The sequence below is a fragment of the Pleurodeles waltl genome, chromosome 3_1 (genome assembly GCF_031143425.1).
Source record: "Pleurodeles waltl isolate 20211129_DDA chromosome 3_1, aPleWal1.hap1.20221129, whole genome shotgun sequence".
NCBI lineage: Eukaryota > Metazoa > Chordata > Amphibia > Caudata > Salamandridae > Pleurodeles > Pleurodeles waltl.
Window position 1 is genome coordinate 247,342,411 of NC_090440.1, and position 6,000 is coordinate 247,348,410.

Consider the following 6,000-nt stretch of genomic DNA (forward strand, 5'->3'; position numbering starts at 1 on the left):
ACATTCACCTTGTAACTGCCGTTCTGAAGGCCACCCCTTCATGAGGAATTCCTTTACCTTCGATAATATCTCAACTCTCTGCATTTCCTTCAGCCACTTTTCCTCAGATAACTCCAACTCAGTTTTATCATTTTGAACATACATCACACTATCATATGTAAATGTCACATCACACTCACCATCGTTAACCTTCTCAACATTTTCATTGTTCAAAGATAACTGAGACAACCCATCCGCCACACAGTTATTCTTCCCTGGAAGCTGCATTATCTTATAATCTTATAATGATGCATTTGCAATTTTGAATTAAGTCTTGCTAACCGCGGAGTAAGGTTTTTTCCATCCCCCCGAACTCAAAATATTTACAAATGGTTTATGGTCTGTGCAAATTTTAAAATGACGCCCCCGTATTTACATTCTAAATGATTGCGCAGCTCAAGTAGCAGCTAGCAATTCCCTTTGGATTACAGAATAATTCATTTCTGTGTGTGTCAAAGTGCGGGATGCATATGCAACTACCCACATATTTCCTTTCCTCTGCTGAGACAACTGCGCACCAATACCATACCCACAAGTGTCCACAGATATAATGCATTCTGCACCCTCATCAAATGATCTTAAACATGATGCATTTAAGATTTCTTCTTTTATAGCTGCAAATTCTTCATTCTCTTCCTGTTTCCAGCAAAATGTTGCATTTTTTCTAAGTAACGCAAGTAGATTCTCCACCTTGGATGCATAATTTTCCACAAATTGCGAATAAAATTTGGTCAGACCTAAAAAAGATATAATTGTTCCTTACACTGAGGCTCAGGAGCTTTACGATAAGCTTTTATGTGGCTGATCGTAGGTTGAATGCCTTCCTTTGAAATAACATTACCTAAATATTCCACTTGATGTTTCCCAATTTAAGTTTTTGTTGTTTCACCGTTAACCCATTGTCCTTTAACACTTGTAATACTTTCTTCAATATACAACCATGTTCAATCCTTTCCTTCCCAAATATCAATATTTCATCCTGGAACACCTTTGCAGCAGTTACAATTGATAGTACTTTAGATAATTCTCTTTGAAATACAGCTGACGCACTAGCCAACCCGAATGGCATCCTTTTGTACCGAAACATTTCTTTTGGGTGTTAGAAATGTTGTATATTGTTATAATCCTGATTCAAATGTATCTGATGGTAAGCATTGGCTAAGCCAATTGTTGAAGAAACTGTGGCATCACCAATGGATGACATTAATGCCTGTAAATTTGGCAATGTAAAAGCATCTACCCAAATACCATCATTGAGAGAACGTAAATCCACGCAAAGCCTCAAATCCCCACTAGATTTCACAGAAATAACAATTGGAGATACCCAATCAGAACTTTCGATAGGTTCTATAATGTCCTTTTCACGTAGTTCATGTAACATTTCTTTTAGCTTCCCTCTATAGTTAAACAGACATTCCTCAACTTCTGTTTTACAGGTATGGCATTTTCCTTTAAAACAATAGTGTGTTGAAAATTCTTCATACTACCTAACTGACTACTAAAACTGTTGTAAATTCCTTCCTTAAATCAGAATATGAATCATTTGTGTTCTGTAAACTATACTCACCCACAGCATACACAGGTGCATTAGCATTAGGGTCCACTTTCACTCCAGGGTCTGTTATATGTGGCCAACCCAAAATCATAGACCCTTTCTCAGCAATAAGCACATCTCCTGAACATTTTTTCTCTAGCAAATTCAAACTCTGCTTGCATTTTACCTACTATAAGAATTTTATGACATGAGTAACTGCATGGGCTTCTTTAAGTACTCTGTAATTCTCTGCCAGGCCACAACTGGTCAAATAATATTTTCCCCATTACAGTATACCATGCTCAAGAATCCACCATAGCTTCCACCTGTATGCCATCAATATTTAACCAACACTTAGGTAACTGAAGGTTTTTTTCTTTAATGTTCTCACTCTGTATACTCAACACCACATTTTGCATACCATACTCAAGTTCATTATCATTAAAACCCTCCACAATACAATTCACTTTTTTCCAAAATGTTTATATACTCGCGCAAAATGTCCCTTTTCTTACAAGCATTACCAATCTTGCCAATAGCAGGACACCCTTTAAAATTTGCCGCATGTGTACTAACATCACACCTAAAACACAATAAAGCTTTGGCATTATCCGTCGTGCAATTTCTGTTACTATTATTGACAGTACGGACAACAACTTTCTTTTTTTCCTTAAGATCCTTACCACCCACGGTGCATACTGTACTATTGTCCTTAAATTCTTTCCTCATGACTTCTATACAACTCTGTTATTTCCATACTTCTTGCTACTTCTATTGCAGTTCTCAAGGACAATTCTCCTAAAGACCATAATTTCTCCTGTATTTGTTTAGATTTGGTCTTCATCAATAATTGGTCAATTAAAACCTGGTCATACGTCGTGCTCAAAGGTACAAGAAACAGCAAGTCCTCTCAATACTGCCATGTACTGATCAACTGATTCATCCTCTTTTTGTTCTCTGGAGTAAAGCTTTCCATGACAATGTTAATTTACATGCCATACCTCTCCTGTAATTGTTTAAGAGCACACTTGTATACATTTTCTTCACCAACATTATCTAATGGCGGAAGATTTTTAAACTCTCTCAATCCAATAGCCCCCAGTTGATGTTTAAGTAACTGTTAGAAATGGGGTCTTTGGTTGGCAGTCGGGTTACCCCCTGTCCAAGCAAGGACCCTCACTCTAGTCAGGGTAAAAGAGAACCACCCTCATCTAACCCCCTTGGTAGCTTGGCACGAGCATTAGGCTTAATTTCAGAGTGCTAGGTGTAAAGTATTTGTACCAACACACACAGTAAATTAATGAAAACACTACAAAATGACACAACACAGGTTTAGAAAAATAGGGAAACAATCTAAACAAAACAAGACGAAACAACAAAAATCCACAATACACAAGTCAAGTTATCAATTAAAAAGCAAAAAGAGTCTTCGTGTGGTTTTAAACGCACACTAACACTGTTAGCGTGAAAATGTACCTTGGGTGCGTCAATAATAACCCCGCACAGGCGAGTGGTCATCAAAAAGGGCTTGCGATGCGTCGATTTCACTCACGAGCGAGACCTTGCGTCATTTCTCCTTTTGTCGGGTCAGAGCACATTGTTTCTTCTCTCCGCAGGAAAGCGATGCATCAATCCAGTCAGCGCTCTCAGGTCCGGGCAGGCCTTGCGTTGTTTTTACACTGCTCAGCTAAGAAGAAGGGTGGAGGTTAAATACTGGACATATTTTCTCTATTTTCCATCTTTACTCACACACCAATTACAAATTGTACAGTTCAATTAACACTTAGGCTCTGATTATGAGCTTGGCGGCATTCACCGCCGACTGCCGTGGCGGCGGTGAACAGAGGACCGCCAGTGGTGGAAGACTGGACACCGCCAAATTATGATGTCAAAAAGTAAAGCCTCCAAAAATCCTGCAACCTCCACCCACCACCTGGGCCTATGACGGCGGAAAGGCAGCACACCCCACCTCGACACCGCCATGCAGACAAATCCTCAGCCCACCAAATAATGAAGCACAAATCAGTGTGGTGGATAGTGGATGCCAAACGACCATTGGCGGTATGGACCGCCACGGCCAGCAATGGGACCCACCAACAACAAATCCACACATTGGCAACTTTGAAACCCATACACCTGACACACATCCACAACACTATAAAACACACACCCCACAATTCTTTGCATCGCCAATAGCACAACTGAGATTGACAATACAACACGCATACACTGAACACAACATCACACAAGTCACATGCACAAATACATTACCAAAACACATACAAACCCCAAACACCTGTATAACCCACACACCTAACCACACAACAGCATCCTCACCAATACACCCACAACACACCACCCACAACACACACCATGGCACCGCCTAAGCACCTTCGCTTCACATATAGGGAGTTAAAGACCATGGTGGACGAAATACTCAGGGTCGAGCCACAACTATTCGGGGCACAGGTGTAGCAGACGCCCGTGGATAGGAAGATGGAGCTATGGCAGACGATTGTCAACAAGGTCAATGCAGTGGGAAACCATCCACGCCCAAGGAACGACATTTAGAAGAGATGGGTCAACCTGCGCGGGAAGGTTCAGTCACTGGCATCCCAACACAACATCGCCGTACAAAAGACTGGTCGAGGTCCCCTACCTACAACCCCCATTACACCGACTGGAAGGAGAAGGTCCTGGCTATCCTGCACTCGGAGGGCCTCACTGAACTCGCTGGAAGACTGGACTCGAGTAAGTCAACTACAATACCTTAACAGTCACCCCACCTATAATGCATGCATCACCCCACCTGTCTCACTACCACCAGGACCCCATCCCCACCCAGCCCACAACACCCACATCCAACTACCCTGCATGCCCACAATCCATATGCCCCCTGTGCATAGCCACCTACCCCTGCATGGCTTCCCAGTGGCACTACAGCACCCACAATGCACCTCCCCCCACATAAAATGCAAAAATATGTACACAAAGGGACCTTGCATGCTACAACAGGGGAATATAAGCACAAAATAGAGCAGAGTTGTGTATCAATTGCCGAAAAAGGTACCTGACACCCACATGTCCACTCCTCAGCCCCCCCCCCCCACAGGCACCACCATCCATGCCACACAGACAGAAATGCCAAGGAGTGCCAGAGCCCCACACAGAGACAGAGGCCCCACTCAGGAGAGTGAAGAGGGATGTATGTAAAGTGAGGAATACCCTGGCCCATCACACAGTCCTGGACTGTCACCCTCCAGCAGCCCCACCTAAGATACCACTGACAGCCCTACCACCCAGCCACCATCATCAGCTCTGTCCAAATGACCCCACACCAGTGCCACCCAGCCACAGACTGGTAGCCCACATTCACAGAGGTCACAGTCTTCCACCCACCACCATGCAGGATGAGAAAGGGCCCAGTGCAAGTGGTACAGCCAGACCTGTGCAGGGGACACAGACACAGGGGGTGAGGGCCAGTGGGAGGACATCAGTGGCCCAGGGGGATGGCAAAGAGTGGATGCAGCAGCCCAGGAGGTGATGTCTGAGATCCTGGGAGCATACCACCATGCCCAGGACAGAATGGGCCAGATCCTGGCCGCCTTGGAGCAGAATCAGAGGCTGCAGATAGCACTCAACCAGGAAGCCATGAAGCAATGGAAACAGCTTAATGCGACCATGGCCTCCATTGCAGCCTGAGTCCTCCACCCACCTGCAAGCCCCTACCACTAGCCAGGACACTGCTCTGCCATCTACATAGGCAGCAACTACTGGACTGGTGGCACTGCCAGAGGACACCTAGGAAACCACCATCCCTACCCCCGCAGCCCAGCTCCAGCTTCGCAAATGTGCCCACAGAACCAGACACACTACTGAAACACCAACCAAGACCAAGACCAGCGCTAGGAAGTGACTGTTGACTTGCCACTGCCATCACACCATCTACCAATGGCCACATGGAACAAAACCCAGTACTACCAACAGCTGAGCATATGTACCTGAGTATGGATATGCACCATGTGCCCACTCCCTATCACTGTTCCACGAAATATGCATATTTTGTCACTTAATAAAAACACATATGCATTTAAATTGTATGTCCCTTGTCAATATGAGATATCAATTGTGAGTGTGGAAGCATTAGCCAGTCTATTTCATCATCATACCTTTATTGCAGGAGGGGATCCAACATACTGTAGTGTCTGAGTATGTCACACTGTACCTACTATTGGGTTCCCTGGAACATGCCACTTCAGTCATCAGTTAACAGTGTCAATGACTATAGACGCCACATTACCAATTAAATGAGTCAGACTGAAACTATGCAGTGTACATCAGCATCAGTGCAAAGTACCTCATAGTCACTGGAAGTATAGGCGGATCAGCTGGATCCTGGAGTTGAGATCCTCCACCTCTTCTTCCTT